Consider the following 16,398-nt stretch of genomic DNA (forward strand, 5'->3'; position numbering starts at 1 on the left):
GTCTGAACAAGCAAACCAAGCATGAAAGACTTGGAGAAACATACAGAGAGAACTATCCAGCCTAGGAAAAATGCTGGAAGTGACCTTTTAAATGGCATGTTTTTCGTTAATCATAACTGTGAAAGGAATCATTGCACACTCTGGCTTGTGGCAACCATAATACAGTGGTACCTTGGGTTACATACGCTTCAGGTTACAGACTCCGCTAACCCAGAAATAGTACCTTGGGTTAAGAACTTTGCTTCAGGATGAGAACAGAAATCGCTCCGGCGGTGCAGCAGCAGCAGGCCCCATTAGCTAAAGTGGTGCTTCAGGTTAAGAACAGTTTCAGGTTAAGAACGAACCTCCGGAACGAATTAAGTACTTAACCCAAGGTACCACTTATATATATATAGGTGTGTGTGTGTGTGTTACTCTTTGATGAGGCATCAAATTGACATCCTGGACACTTAAACAAAAGGACAAGGCTTGATAGATGCATTCATGTGCCTATGTAGTAGTGCAGATCTTGTTACGGATATGTACACACCATCCATTTAAAGCACGTAACTACCCTGGGTGCAAGAATCCTGGAAACTGTAGTTTGTTAAGGGTGCTAGGAATTGTGGTGGACTTGTAAAAGAGTAAAAGAGTATTGGGAAATAATCCATAATGAATTGAAAAAAAAAGTTTAAAAGTACTTTCCCAAAAAAACAGAGTTCTTTCTGTTGGGGACAATTCAGACTGAAATCCCCAGGTGTCAAAAAAGGTTATTTATGTATGCCACTACTGTGGCCTGTGTTTTGTTAGCCCCAAAATGGAAAACGTGCGCGATTACAACCAAGGAAGCGTGGCAACTTAAGTTGACAGAATATGCGCAGCTTGCAGACTTAACATATAGAATAAGAGAACAAGAAGAATATACATTTAGAGAAGATTGGAAAATGTTTATTGAATATATGGGAAATAACTGTGTACAGCCGAAAACAGTGGCAACATTAAGATAAATTCAACAGCGTAAATAAGTTGTGATGGATGTAATAATGGAATACTGATTGGTATAGTTTTCTGTGAAATATGCAGGGATTTAGGATACATAAAATGAACCATGGAAAGAGAAGAAGGGAAGTCATTGATATCTTAAGGATGTAAAAATAAGTACTTTCAATTGTAAAAACAGAAAATTTAATCATGTGCTTTAAATAGATGGTACATACATAGGATTTGAATCACACAGCCATCATACATAGTTTCCTGATGAAGCTAAAGAACGTTGAAACTATTTTCCACTTTGGAATTGACTTTGTGCTCCTTTTCAAATCGCAAGTTGATTTCACCGCCCAAATTGCCTGACATGTGACCTGAGGATCAGATGGTCTCCCTTCTGCTGCTGCTGCTGCTGCTGCTCTTCCCAGACATTTCTTATAAATCTGATAACCTGCGTGCAAAGCAAATGAATAAAATGACTTAGGAGTCTCTTAAACCACAGAGCCTAGGACTTGCCAATCAGAAGGTTAGCAGTTTGAATCCCTGTGACGGGGTGAGCTCCCGTTGCTCGGTCCCTGCTCCTGCCAACCTTGCAGTTCAAAAGCACATCAAAGTGCAAGTAGATAAATAGGTACCGCTCCGGTGGGAAGGTAAACGGCGTTTCCGTGCGCTGCTCTGGTTCGCCAGAAGCTGCTTAGTCATGCTGGCCACATGACCCGGAAGCTGTACGCCGGCTCCCTCGGCCAATAAAGCCAGATGAGCTCCACAACCCCAGAATCATCCGTGACTGGACCTAATGGTCAGGGGTCCCTTTACCTTTACCTTAGGAGACAGCTTGAGTGATAGTCAAGGACGGAAATACTCAGTGCCCTCCCACACTGGGCTGGTTGTGGGGGGGGGGGTTGGGGGGAGGGCATATTCTGCAACAACATGTCAACATTCATGCTGGATTTAATCTGGACCCACCCATGCATAATTCCACTTTCTTCATTGTGCTGCAGTACTTGCCCAATGTTACTGCATTATTGTCGCCTGAAGGAGCACTCCTGTGCTATAGAGCAGCAAAAGCGAGATGCACACACCTCAGAACATTTATAAAAAGTCACAGGGTTTCAACGGGAAGTTACAAGACGTGCACCAATTGGAAATGAACCGGTATGTTTGCCCAAAACCTTTTGCAGGCATGAACAGTATTGAAAACGTATACAGTGGTACCTAGGGTTAAGAACTTAATTCGTTCCGGAGGTCCGTTCTTAACCTGAAACTGTTCTTAACCTGAAGCACCACTTTAGCTAATGGGACCGTTGTGCCGCCTCCGTGCAATTTCTGTTCTCATCCTGACGCAAAGTTCTTAACCCGAGGTACTTTTCCTGCATTAGCGGAGTCTGTAACCTGAAGCATCTGTAACCTGAAGTGTCTGTAACCTGAGGTACCACTGTAACCTACCGTCATGGGCAACCAGCTGGTAAATACTGGGGAGACGTAGAACCAAAGAACCACAGAGCTGGAAGGGACCTCAAGGATCATCTAGCCCAACCCCGTGCAATGCACAAGTGGGCAGAGGGCTGTTGCGCGCACATGGTGCTTTCAGGGCTTCTCAGAAGCATATGGCTGAGAAAAGGCTGCTCTACTAGATAGACCTTTGGCCCGAATGAGTAGCTTGAGCTCTTCTTCGGTTCTCACTAAGGACTTCTAAATAAAAGTTTGTGCTTTTAGCTCTCCACACTGGTTTTCCCTGTTATACAGAGGAGCACCTGTGTTTGCTACCAAATGTAAACTTGGCATAGGTAGCTGTGGCCAAAACTATATGCTTATTCAACCAGTAATATATGTGTTTATCACATCTATACTTTACGTTAAAAAATGTAATGTGTGAAGTCTTTCTAAGGGATTTCATTAAAAGAAAGGAATAAAAACTAATATAAATGTTCTTAATTGCATCCCCCACCAATTATTTCATCAGTTTGAGCACTTATTTAAATGTTTTGGGTCAGCAATAAAATAAGAACATCTGGACCTCATCCAACAAAACAGTAAATAACAACTGCCCTTTTCCTATTCTGAATACTGCTTCTCTATACATTAGACCTGTCTTGTGGCTAGTTTCAGAACTTACAGGGTTAGAAGTTCTGAGTGACGTCTAACATTCCTGAGGCGTGTCTAAGGATTCGCAGAGGGAGTGGTTTTGCTCTGTGTCTGCCTGTCTGTTCCGGCTTCTGATGGAGAAAGAAGCAAAATGAGCACTCTTCCTCCGGGAAATCTCTGAGATGTTTGTCTACACGAATAAAGACTGAGATATATACACACTATGTCTAAGTGTGTTTGATCTGCTAAACACACGCACACCAACAGCTTCCACGCTGCGAAAGCTCGGCGACAGTGGCTGACGGAGGACGGGGAGCTGAGAGGCGCTGGAGGAAGTGTGCTGGGCTTCAATCCAATTTGCTACGCCTAATTGAGCTCCACTCCAATTAGCTACGCTACATTTCACAGGTTATGGGTCGGTGATTAATGCTTTGAAGCTGTTGCAAAGGTGTGCCGGTGTGTGTTTGAAGCCAGCTGAAGAAGACGCTACAGCAGAGCTGGAGTCCTGCCTGTGTTTGGGGCAGAGAGGAGCTGATCTGCAAAGCCGGGTGCCGGAAAGCTGCTGCTGGTTACGTGAGTAAGCTGGGCCCTGGGGGAGAAGATGGCACATGGCCAGGTCTTTGAGGATGCTCCGTTTGAAAAGCTTACTACCCAAGGATGGAACACCTGGGCCAGAAAAGTGAGGGGTTGGTTTTTGGCTACAGGGCTTTGGAATCCAAGCCAGAGGGAGCCAGCACCCCCCACACAGATTGCTGCTGGGGCAGACGCTGCAGGCTGTAAGGCTGCATTGCCAGAAGATAGCCAGCAGAGAATGCAAAGGGAGTTTTGCATGTTGAAGTCATGCGTACAAGCATCGCTGTTGCCTCATTTGGAGGGCGTGGAGTCAGCAAGGGCTGCCTGGGAGGTGCTGAGAAGTTTGAGTGAAAACTCAGCAGGAGGCCAGAGCCCTGAAGAAGTTATGAGAAGCCCAGAGGTGGCTGAAGCCCTTGTCCCTGATGGGAAGGTCGGGGGGGCAGAGAATTCCAAAGGCAAGTTTGAAAAGTTTTCCACTGTGTGCGATGAGCAGGAATGCCGTTTCAGAGGGGGCGGAGCTGGCACAGAGCGCTCTTCCGGAAGAAGGGGGGCCAAGCCGGCTGAAAGGAGCCCTGGGCAGTGTTTTTCCACTCATCGGTGTTTTGTTTGCAATTCTACTGAACATCTGCGTAGCTCCTGCCCACAGAGGGGCAGGGAGGCTGCGCAGGATGTTTTCAAGACCGCTTCCCATGGGAATCAGCCCGGTTTCCATGGCAGCCAGTCCAGGAAGACAGCCAGGCGTGGGAAGCCGCAAGGAGTACGTGACTTAGACAGTGACGATGCTTATCAGCTGACGGCGTCACTGGCAAGATTCGATGACAGCTCTAGTCAGGATAGTGAAATGAGCTGGGTTATGGACTCGGGAGCCAGCAGGCATCTGATAACAGCGACCCCTGCTGTCGAGACGTGGAACTGCAGAGCTGTTTCAGCTGGAAAGACAGTGCAATTTGCTGATGGGACACAAAAGCCTTTGTCTAACATAGCAAATGTTTATATTTCTGTTTTGCAGGTGCAGCTGGAAGTTTACGTGGTACCTGGGATGAAACATTGTCTTTTATCTGTCCCTTGTCTGTTACAGGAGGGGTATAAGGTGTGATTCGAAAACAATGTCTGTACAATTTCCAGAGGGGGAAAGCAACTGATCAGTGTTGCAAAAGGGCAGAATAATCTCTTTGTTCTGACAACGCCTCTGAAGGGTGAGGGGAATGCTGGGAAGGCACAAGCAAATCGTGCTACAGTTCCCACTCATGTTTCATGTGCCTGTGCATGGCACAAGAAGATGTCACATGGTTCCTTGGAAGAAATCCAGATGTTGCCAGAGTGCACTAAGGGTTGCAAAATAAAGAAGTGTGGCAGATCCCTAAAATGTAGGGCATGCAAAATGGCAAAAGTAAAAGGGTGCAGTTATCCTGGGGTGGAGAGGGTAACCACAAAACCTTTTGAGCTTGTTCACACAGACCTTTTTGGGCCCATGCCGAAACCGAGTCTGGGAGGGGCCAGGTTTTTGCTGACACTGACAGATGACCATACACAGAACTCCTGGGCTTTCACACTGAAATGCAAAGAAGATGCAGCGCAACTGATTAAAAATTGGGTTGCGGAGGTGGAACAAAGGTTCTCCACCAAGGTACAGGGGGTCCAAAGTGACCGATGTGCAGAGTTTACTGGGTCTGCTCTGCAGAAATTCTTTCGCCAGAAAGGGATACATCACAAGGTGACCTCTCCTCAGGAGAGGGGCGTGGCAGAGCTAAGAAGTGAAGCTCTGGTTAAAGCTACAGAGGTTTTGCTGTCAGACTGGTTTGCCTCCAAGCTTTTGGGGGGAGGGAATTAGGACAGTGAATTTCACTATGAACCGGTCCTACAATTCAGTGGTAGGTGAAACCCCATTTTTTATGCTCCACGGAGAGAAACCGCAGATACATTTCTTCCGTGTGTTCGGGTCACCGGCCTTGGTGCCGGTATCAAAAGCACAACAAAAGCAAGGTGGCCCTAGATTCCAGAAAATGATCTTCTGTGGATATGAACCTGCGACGAAGGGATGGAGGTTTGCATATCCAGAAGGTGATCAGACCAAGCTTCTGGTCAGTAAACATGCTGAGTTCTGTGAGCAGAAGGGTTGGTCAAAGACTCATGCAAGGCATGACGTTCTCTCAGAAGAGGAAGGAGAGCCAGGGGCTGAACCTGTTGCTGAAGACCAAGTCTCTGAAAAGGGTCAAGAACAGGGTTGAGCATCTCCACGGGTTGTTCAAAGAGAGCCCAAGAGTGAGCCTTCGTCTCCTGTTTGTTGTTGTTGTTTAGTCGTTTAGTCGTGTCCGACTCTTCGTGACCCCATGGACCAGAGAACGCCAGGCACTCCTGTCCTCCACTGCTCCCCGCAGCTTGGTCAGACTCATGCTGGTAACCTCGAAAACACTATCCAACCATCTCGTCCTCTGTCGCCCCCTTCTCCTTGTGCCCTCCATCTTTCCCAACATCAGGGTCTTCTCCAGGGAGTCTTCTCTTCTCATGAGGTGGCCAAAGTACTGGAGCCTCAGCTTCACAATCTGTCCTTCCAGGGAGCACTCAGGGCTGATTTCCTTCAGAATGGAGAGGTTTGATCTTCTTGCAGTCCATGGGACTCTCAAGAGTCTCCTCCAGCACCATAATTCAAAAGCATCAATTCTTCGGCGATCAGCCTTCTTCGTCTCCTGTTAGCAAAGTACAAAAGGCCTGAAGACGTGTTAAGTCAGAGGGGGAGGATACTGATGGAGAGGACACATCTGCTGACCACAGTGAGTCAGAAGGAGCACCTGAGTTTGTGCCCAGACGGTCCACTCGCGCCACGAAGGGAATTCCACCTGAGAGGTTTCAGGTCACCAGTACGTGGGTAAATTTCGCACAATGCGAACCTGAGAGTAGTGAGGAGGTTCAACAGTTGCCTGACAAGGACGCCAGGAAGGGGCGCAAGGCAATGGGAATAGGATTGATCTCTCAGAGGTCTGTAAAGGTAAATACACAGGTCGCCTCAGGACTGGAAACGAGAGGGGGTGTGGCTAGTTTCAGAACTTACAGGGTTAAGAAGTTCTGAGTGACGTCTCACATTCCTGAGGCGTGTCTAAGGATTTGCAGAGGGAGTGGTTTTGCTCTGTGTCTGCCTGTCTGTTCCGGCTTCTGATGGAGAAGGAAGCAAAATGAGCGCTCTTTCTCCGGGAAATCTCTGAGACGTTTGTCTACACGAATAAAGACTGAGATATATACACACTATGTCTAAGTGTGTTTGATCTGCTAAACACACGCACACCGACAGCTTCCACGCTGCGAAAGCTCTGCGACAGTGGCTGACGGAGGACGGGGAGCTGAGAGGCGCTGGAGGAAGTGTGCTGGGCTTCAATCCAATTTGCTACGCCTAATTGAGCTCCACTCCAATTAGCTACGCTACATTTCACATGTCTTTGGTACTCCCCAGTTGTTTTCGCTTTCCTCGGGGCACGTTTTTGAATGGAATTACCTACCTGAAACCATAAGGGATAAATTTAGCAACTGAAACGTGCTATAGATCACAATGGATGGATATATCTGGATGAAATGCTGGATACTGAAAGATAGCTGGAACACAGCAATGGGCAAGTTCAAGTTCTGAGTTCCTGTCTCCACAGAAATCGTCCGACACCTGGAAGCACAAAGATGTTGAAATTCTCTAACGGTCACTTCGGGGAAGATTCAACAGGTCCAAAAAGGTCCGAAATTTTTCCTCTCCCAAAATTGGCCAATTCCAGTCAGTTGGTCCAGGAGGATACCATGGTCAACAGTATCCAAGGCTGCTGAGAGTTCAAGTAAGCACAACAAGATTGTAGTCTCCCTGTCCCTCTCCTGCTACAGGTCACCCTTCCAAGTGACCAAGGCTGATTCCATTCTAGGCCTAAACCCAGACTGAAACAGATCCAGATAATCAGTGTCATCCAGGAACACTTTTAAGTATCCCTGCCACCACCCTTCCTGCCACCTTTACCCAAAATGGAAGGTTGGTGACTGGCCAATAGTTGTTACATTGCCTCCTTTTTAAGGAGCAACCCACACCACAGCACCTCTTCAAGGGCAGCTGACGACATCTGAACATGCGATGGTGTGTTCACAACACCCCTGGAGCCACCAAGCCACCCCACATCAGCTTGGAAGCACAGAAGTCCAAGAAGCAAGGTATCTTGCCCACACCATCGGGCTGCATTCTTATTTCTTGTACCCTAGACTGGACTCTTGTGTTGATCAAAGGGCAGGCTCTAAGCAGTTCCTGCAAATAAATACAGTGGTGCCCCGCAAGACGAATGCCTCGCAAGACGGAAAACCCGCTAGACAAAAGGGTTTTCCATTTTGGAGGTGCTTCGCAAAACGAATTTCCTATGGGCTTGCTTCGCAAGACGAAAATGTCTTGCGAGTTCCTGCGGGGGGTTTTTTCTTCCCCCCCCCTTTTTCTAAGCCGCTTATCAGCTGATCCGCTAAGCCGATAAGCCGCTAAAAGCCGCTAATAGCGCTAATCCGCTAAGCCATCAATGGGCTTGCTTCACAAGACGAAAAAACCACTAGACAAAGAGACTCGCGGAACAGATTAATTTCGTCTTGCGAGGCACCACTGTAATCAAGTTATTGGATACCTTTGCCAAGACTGCAGGTGAGACGGGCCAGCAGAAAGCCACCAAGGTAGCCAGTCACTGGGAGCACTGCCGAAACTATCAGAAGAGAGTAGTCCACAATCCAAGAACCTTGAAATGTCAGTAAGTAGGCTACTGTTGGGACTACCCATAGAAAGCCTCCAATGGTGCTTCCAACCTGTTACAAATGGACAAAGAGAAAGGTGGAGCATGTCGTTCCATTGGGTTTTCATCACTTGGCTCCTTCTTCCTCCTCCCAGAACCATCTCCGTCAATTCTACCCTCATCCTTATGTAATCATACAGGAAGAGTTGGCATCTGAGATTGAGTTAGCATTTGCCATCCCGTCCATTTTCCTTTTTCCTTCCCTTTCCCCCTTTTAAAAATAACATCAATGGCAACTGATTTGGATTGTAAATTGCCTTGAGTGGACTGGCAGAAATAGGGTGAAATACATTGTACATATTTGCTTGCTTTTGTTCCGTGCAGGCGTTTTTTAATTCCTCAACAGGATTTTGCCTCCCAAGTTTACCTTGAGAATGATTTGGGATTGCCTGGGCCACCTATACTTCACCCCAAAACCGCAAGCGATGGGTATAGCAAAGCTGAAAAGAGTTGTCCCTAAAAAGGAGAAGAAAAGATTAGTGCATACAGAACAGGAGGTAGAAGGTGCCATCCAGAATATGCAGTTGAGCAAATCTCCAGGGCCGGATGGGTTAACCTCAAAATATTATAGATCTTTGAAAGATTGGATAATTCAACCACTAAAGGAGGTTTGTAATGAAATTTTGGAGGGGGAAAAGCGCCAGAGTCGTGGAAGGAAGCTTTCATCACACTTATATCGAAATCTGAGTCGGAAAAGACCCAACTTAAGAATTACCACCCCATATCCTTGCTTAACGTGGATTACAAAATTTTTGCAGACATTTTGGCAAAAAGATTTTAAAAAGTACTAGTGGAGGAAATACACAAAGACCAAGCTGGCTTTCTCCCGGGTAGACACTTGTCTGATAACACGAGGAATATAATTAATATTTTGGAGAAGCTGCAAGTGAATATTAATACTAAAGCAGTCTTAATTTTTGTAGATGCGGAGAAAGCCTTTGATAACATTTCTTGGAATTTTATGAAGAAAAACCTTCAGGGGATGGGGGTTGGTCAAGGTTTTGAAAACGGTATAGGTGCAATTTACTCAGAACAAAAGGCTAAATTAATAGTTAATAATGTGGTGACAGAGGAATTTAAGATAGAGAAAGGGACACGACAAGGCTGCCCAATTTCCCCATTGCTTTTTATCTCGGTCCTGGAGGTTTTGCTAAACATGATTAGAAGGGACCATTTGATTAAAGGGGTACAGGTCGGAGCCAAACAGTATAAATTGAAAGCTTTTGCAGATGATTTAGTACTGACATTACAGGAGCCAGAATCTAGTACTAAAAGAGTACTGGAACTGATTCAAGGATTTGGTCAACTGGCAGGATTCAAACTGAACAAGTTAAAAACTAAGGTTCTTGAGAAAAACTTAACATCGATTGAGAAAGAGAGGTTTCAGAAAGAGACAGGTTTAACGCTGGCAAAGAAAGTAAAATATCTGGGGGTTAATATGACTGCTAAGAATTTAAATCTATTTAAAGATAACTATGAGAAATGTTGGTCAGAAGTGAAAAAGGATTTGGAAATATGGTCAAACTTGAAGCTTTCCTTGTTGGGCCGAATTGCTGCTATAAAGATGAATGTATTGCCAAGAATGTTATTTCTGTTTCAATCATTGCAAATTTTGGACAAGATGGACTGTTTCAAGAAGTGGCAAAGAGATATTTCTAGATTTGTCTGGCAGGGCAAGAAGCCCAGAATAAAATTTAAAATATTAACTGATGCAAAGGAAAGAGGTGGATTTGCCCTGCCAGACCTTAAACTTTATTATGAATCAGCAGCATTTTGCTGGTTGAAAAAATGGCTGCTTCTCGAGAACACAGACATTTTGGACTTAGAAGGTTTTAACAACGTTTTTGGGTGACATGCATATTTGTGGTATGACAAGGTTAAAGCACATAAAGCATTTAAAAACCATATTGTTAGAAGAGCATTGTTCAATGTCTGGACAAGGTATAAAGACTTACTTGAAAGTAAAACCCCAAGGTGGTTATCACCGATGGAAGCAAAGGCTCTGAAAAAGCTCAATATGGAGGCCAAATGGCCGAAATATTGGGAGATTTTGGAACAAGAGGAAGATAGATTAAAACTGCAGAGTTTTGAAAAACTAAAAAACAAAGTGCGAGACTGGCTTCATTACTATCAAATAATGGAGGTTTTTAAATTGGACAAGAAAATTGGCTTCCAGGTGGAAAAATCAAAATTGGAAACAGAACTATTAGAACCTAAAACTAAGAATTTGTCAAGAATGTATAACTTGCTGTTGAAATGGAATACTCAGGATGAAATGGTGAAATCTGCTATGATAAAATGGGCACAAGATGTTGGACACAACATTATGTTTGCTGACTGGGAACAGTTATGGACCACAGGTATGAAATTCACGGCATGTAATGCCTTAAGAGAGAATATTATGAAAATGATATACAGGTGGTACATGACACCAGTCAAGCTTGCAAAAATATATCACTTGCCCGACAATAAGTGTTGGAAATGTAAAGAAAATGAAGGTATATTCTTTCACCTTTGGTGGACGTGCCCAAGGATTAAGGTTTTCTGGGAAATGATATATAATGAAATGAAAAAGGTATTTAAGTATACCTTCCTGAAGAAACCAGAGGCCTTTCTCCTGGGCATGGTCGGCCAATTGGTGCCAAAAAAGGATAGAACTTTCTTTATGTATGCCACAACAGCAGCAAGAATACTCATCACAAAGTACTGAAAGACACAAGATCTACCCACCCTGGAAGAATGGCAGATGAAAGTAATGGACTACATGGAACTGGCAGAAATGACTGGCAGAATCCGAGACCAGGGAGAAGAGTCGGTGGAAGAAGATTGGGAAAAATTCAAAGACTACCTGCAGAAATATTGTAAAATTAATGAAAGTTAAAATGATGTTGGATTGAAACGAACTGGTTTTAGCAATAAGGTTAGAATGAATTTGAAAAAATAGATAGATAATAGATGAAAATATAAAGTTACAATGTGTTAAGATATTGGATTAAGAATAAAACAAAGAGGGAAAGGATTTGCTGAACTAAATATGTGAATTGGAATACAGAAAAGGGAGGTGTGAGGGGGTCAGGGAAATAAGTAAATGAAGTATAAGCTATGAAAAGATGGACTTGTTTTTAACTGTTTGTTTTTCCTGTTTTGTATTCTGTAATTCTTTTTTTCTTGTATCTCTGTAATTCTGTATTTTTTCTTTTTTTTTCTTTTTTTCTTTTGACACCTATTTTGTAATCCATTTATTCTTTTAAAACTTTAATAAATATATTATAAAAAAAGAAAAGGTTAGTGCATGTCAAATGTAGGTCTACTCAGCTAGTTGTCGGGCATTTGCAAAGTGCTGTTGTCAGAGCTGCCCCTAGGTCCCAGCTCACAGAGGACCAACGCCAGGCTGTCGTTATGTACAAAAGTCTTTATTGAGGTTCAGTTTCCATTTCAAAGCCGCAGCGCACAGCTCTACGTCTTAAACCCTAGACCGGCGAAGTCCCGTCTGAATCTCCTCCCCTCTGACACCAGTTTAAGATCCTAGCCCTGCTCCACCTTTTCCGCTGCTTTCTCCTCCTCTGGGTCCTCCTGCCCGCTGGGGCATCCACCTTTCTGGACTCTTCTGACGCTGAGTCGCTTAACTCCTCCCCCTGCCTCCGGCGGGCTTTAGGACCCGGTTCCCAATCCTCATTCTCTGCTGTCCCGCGCTCCTGTACATTTGAACTTGCCTCTCGCGCCAACCCAGTGACCTTCCTCCTGACCGTTACACTACTTCTGTCACTGCTTCCCTCTTCCGGGATACTGGCCGGATCTGACCTCCCCTCCGTTGTCTGACTCTCCGATGGAGGTGTGGTCAGCCCTGCCTTATCTTCTCTCCCTGGTGGGGAATCCACTGGCCCCGATACCTGGGACTCTTCCCCCCCACTATGCTCTGGTGGGGAAGCTGGTCCTGATTTCCAACTGCTGCTCTGGGAGTCCCTGCTGCCCCCTTGCTCCTGGGGCGTTCCCCTTGGGAACCCCCTTCCCCTGGCCACTGGCGCCCCCTTCTGTGAATCTTCCGATTCGCTGGAGAGGCTCATGGAATCCCTCGGGCCACTGTCATCTTCTCCTACGCTGCCCTCAGATTCTTCCCCTTCGCTCTCCATCTCCCCTCTTCCCTGTGCTTCTGCTCCTGAACCCCTGACAGCTGTGCAGGTGCCTTCTATATTTAACAGAAATGTCACCAACAGTAGATATTAAGAAGAGTTGCCCCTAAAAAAGAGAGGAGTCAAATGTAGATCTATTCAGCTGGTTTTCAGGTGCTTGGGAAGTACAGTGGTAACTTGGGTTAAGTACTTAATTCGTTCCGGAGGTCTGTTCTTAACATGAAACTGTTCTTAACCTGAAGCACCACTTTAGCTAATGGGGCCTCCCGCTGCCGCCAGAGCACAATTTCTGTTCTCATCCTGAAGCAAAGTTCTTAACCTGAGGTAATATTTCTGGGTTAGCGGAGTCTGTAACCTGAAGCATATGTAACCCGAGGTACCACTGTAATGCAGAAGGGGCTTTCAGAGACCACTTGCGCTCTGGGCCCTTGCCCCTCTTGGCTGATAAAAACTACCAGGGAGAGGGGGACAGCTGGCAGGGCATGGGAGGTGATTAATGCCTCCTTGCAGGAGAGGATGTTCACTGCTTAAAAAACCCTCCCTGGACTCAGAAAGTTGAGGTAATTTGCAGCCAGTTGCCAATCTTCCCTTCTTGGGTGAGGTTCTTGGACCAGATCCAGGCCTGGGACCAGATCCAGGCTTGGGTGAGGTTCTTGGACCAGATCAGGGTCTAGGCCCGGTTTTGGCACAAACTGCTTTGGTCACCCTACAAGGTTATCTCTCTCAAGAGAGAGGCAGAGGAAATGTGTTCCTGTTAATTCTCCTCAGCCTCTCAGCGACTTTAGATACCACTGACCATGGTATTCCTCCCGAGTAGCTGTCAGAGTTAGGAGTGGGTGGCGCCACTTTGCGGCCGTTCCAGAGCTACTTGGTTGGTCGTTTCCAGAGTCCGATGCTTGGAGAGAGCTATTTGGCCCCATGGAGCCTTCAATGTGGGCTTCCTAAGCAGGGCTTGTTCGAGACATTTGGGCACCTGAGGTGAACCACAAAATGTTGTCCCTCCCCGCCAGCAAAGAAGGGACAATCCTGCCTCCTGAGACAGTCACCTCACCTTGCCTCGTCTCCCATGCCGTTTCACATCTACATGAAACCACCGCCTGAGTGGGGTCATCCAGATGTTGGGAGTACATTGTCAGCAATATGCCGATGGCACACAGCTCTGCTTCTCCTTTATATCTGCAGGTGGCGCTGTGGATGTGCCAGACCATTGTCTTGTCTCAGTAGCGGACTGGATGAGAGCCAACAAACTGAATCTCAACCCAGATTAGATGGAGGCCCTGTTTGTGCATGGGAGGTTGCCTGCTCCTGATGGAGTTACATGTTGGGAAACTGTGTACATGCAGCTACTCACACAGAGTCAATTAAGGTTTGGCAGACAGCCAGAAGGCAATCTGAAGGAGTAAGTCTGCCTGGTGATAACAGAGACATGGAGACCGCTCCCTGATTGGTCAAGCTCTCTCAAGGGAGTGATAATTAATGACCTACTAACTGGAATGTGTGAGTTCGTGAGTTCAGTGGTTCGGTGTGTCAGTGCAGGAGTTGTGAGACGTGTCAGAGAGAGCTAGCAAAAGATCCGTGTTCTGTTCCTGTAAATAGTCCACTGTATATAATAAACACCTAACTACAAGTTCCTGGTTCCTGCTTCGTCTATCCTGTCTGCAGCCAAGTCGCCAATTGCTTCCGTGAATTCTGCGTGTACTCTGCTAGGTCTGGCTAAGTCAGAAAGTTGCGAAACACCAATAGGTTTTGCCAATATTACACTCCCCCTGAAGGAGCAAGTTCGCAATTTGGGGCTCCTCCTGGGTCCATTGCTGTTGCTTGGGGCTCAGGTAGCCTCATTGGCACAGAGTGCCTGCCTTCGGGTGACACAGCTGCGCCCCTATCTGGGCAGGGATAGCCCAACTTCTGTCACCTACATTTTAAGGCGAGCAAGAAACATACCTATGGCCTGATACGGAACTGTGATGTCATCTTCAGATTCCCAGGTCCGTGTGCAGATAAAAAGGCAAAGAGGCATCATTCTGAGTGCAGCCATATTAGAGAGGGCCGTCATGCTGATGCTGTAATAGAGTGAAAGAGACTTGGGTGGGAGCAAGAGGTGGTCTGCAAGCAAGTTAATGATGTAATCTATTGTGACAAGCTCCCCAACAGCAGTGTGTGTGCGTGTGTGTGTGTGTGTGCCATTCATATTATTACAGTGGTACCTCGGGTTACAGACGCTTCAGGTTACAGATGCTTCGGGTTACAGACTCCGCTAACCCAGAAATAGTACCTCGGGTTAAGAACTTTACCTCAGGATGAGAACAGAAATCGTGCATCGGAGGCAGCGGGAGGCCCCATTAGCTAAAGTGGTACCTCAGGTTAAGAACAGTTTCAGCTTAAGAATGGACCTCTGGAACGAATTAAGTTCTTAACCCGAGGTACTTATTTTTTCAAGTTATACACCTCTTGATTGTAAACACACACACACAAACACAAAAACCCTTCGAAGTGGTTTACCAAGTGATGGGTTTCCCACACAGGAGTTGTAGCTAATTGTGGTGGGCAGGACCAGAGGCAAATGCTAGTGGAACAACGCAGGGGATTCTTTTCCAGCCGGAACTTGCCAGAACTCAGTTCCTGCACCTCTCAGGTGGGCACCATTGCCATTATAAGAGAACAAGGGAGGCATTTGTGGTGAGTTCCAGCACCTTTTTTTCTAGAAAAATAGTACTGGGTGTGATTCTTACCATTGTACAACAGAGTGCTGTGCAAAGGTCTCTCCACACAGACACACACACACAGACCTCTATCCTGGCAAAACTCTCCTTTCCAAAAGGCATTGTTATGACAGAAAAGGGTTTATACTGCTGGGGGTGCAGTCTGTGTATTGTGCAAGCAGATATGGATTGCAGTCCTCTGAGGGCTGTATCACCACCCAGAGGTCAGCAGTAAAAGCTTTTGTCCACCTTGCAATATTTTATCAGTATTTCGCTTTCCCTTATAGGCGTGAGTTGAAATCATTCACTTATATGGGAGAAAATAAAGAGGTGTACTATTGAGTAAACCTGCTTTTCAACCCTGGTGGGGTGGCCTTAATCGCTGAAAACTAATCCTAGCTTCATCTGCATCTTGAGCTCTGTTTCTTGGTCACACAGTAGTGTGACAGAATGTTGGAAAGTAGCTTCTAGAGAAATGAATGAATAGATTAAGAAAGGATATAGGCCTAAAGAAAGAGAATTCCCAGGTATTTGCCATGGTCATATTTTTATACATCAATGACATTCATTCATTCATTCATTCATTCATTCAATGACATTAATTCCCACGCCCCGGGCATTTTGTTTGTTTTTTGTTTGTTTCATTTTTACAGGCAAACAGATACCCTGGTTATTACACTACAAAACAAACAGTATCTAACACACTTCTGTGAATCAGTTATGAAATTATAAAACTACTACAGAAAGACTGATACAGCCAAATAGTCCAGAATCATTTAGCGTCATCTCCTGATTATATGGTACATAATCTTAAAGTCACAATATTAAAAATAAGTTATGCTTCTCTCCTTCACTATGTGCAGAAGAAATTGTATTGTGTTGTCCTACCTGAGATCCATATCTCCATCCATCCAGTAACTGACGAAGTTGGACAGGGAACCTCCAGGGGAACAGCCAATGATAAAGGTGGCAAGCGTGTCGATTGACTTCGCAGGGAAGTTGATAGCCAAAATATAGGCTGTCAGAGGCATCAGCCCAAATTGGCACATCATCCCCACAGCGATGCCTGATGGCCTCTTGATGTGGCCCCACATCTTCTTCATATCTGTAGCGCAACCCATGGAGAACAGAATCAAACCCGTGATAATTGCTATC

At 45.6% G+C, this 16,398-nt stretch overlaps 1 long non-coding RNA gene across 3 annotated transcripts; it reads right to left on the minus strand.

Moving 5' to 3' along the window:
• Positions 1 to 414: 414 nt before the first annotated feature.
• LOC307224431 lies at positions 415 to 14,886 on the minus strand. 3 transcript variants are annotated; one of them, XR_013842509.1, is made up of 4 exons: positions 14,486 to 14,886; positions 8,253 to 8,870; positions 7,116 to 7,273; positions 415 to 1,417 (listed from the first exon to the last, which is right to left on the minus strand). It is a non-coding gene; the product is annotated as an uncharacterized lncRNA (long non-coding RNA). The 3 variants fall into 3 exon arrangements; XR_013842510.1 differs by having other exon boundaries at positions 8,253 to 8,427; positions 14,486 to 14,713; XR_013842511.1 differs by lacking the exon at positions 8,253 to 8,870 and having other exon boundaries at positions 14,486 to 14,682.
• Positions 14,887 to 16,398: the final 1,512 nt, after the last annotated feature.

Source organism: Podarcis cretensis, assembly GCF_951804945.1.
Source record: "Podarcis cretensis genome assembly, chromosome: 9".
NCBI lineage: Eukaryota > Metazoa > Chordata > Lepidosauria > Squamata > Lacertidae > Podarcis > Podarcis cretensis.